A 333-nucleotide genomic window follows, 5' to 3' on the forward strand; every position below is an offset into this window, starting at 1 on the left:
GGCTGTAGGTAGGTCTTCTTCAGTGTCTAGGGGAGCCCAGAGAAGCAAAGAATAGGACACAGTCCAGGGAAAGACAGCTCACAAGACAGTGGCTGTTTATCCTCGGGGTCCTTGCCTGGTAGACACAGAAGAATTTAATGAAATAACATATGAGCAAGAGCCTATGGTGATGAACGAAGAAGTTCAAGCTATTTTGAAGGAAATAACAAATAAGGCCCCAGGAATAGATGGTATACCAATTGACATATTTCAGCTAACAGATGCTGCCTTGGATGTGCTCACCAAGTTGTGCCAAGAAATCTGGAGAACAACCACTTGGCCAACTGACTGGAA

Source organism: Elephantulus edwardii, unplaced genomic scaffold (genome assembly GCF_000299155.1).
Source record: "Elephantulus edwardii isolate Elephantulus edwardi_28Jun2011 unplaced genomic scaffold, EleEdw1.0 scaffold00273, whole genome shotgun sequence".
In the NCBI taxonomy this organism is placed as follows: domain Eukaryota; kingdom Metazoa; phylum Chordata; class Mammalia; order Macroscelidea; family Macroscelididae; genus Elephantulus; species Elephantulus edwardii.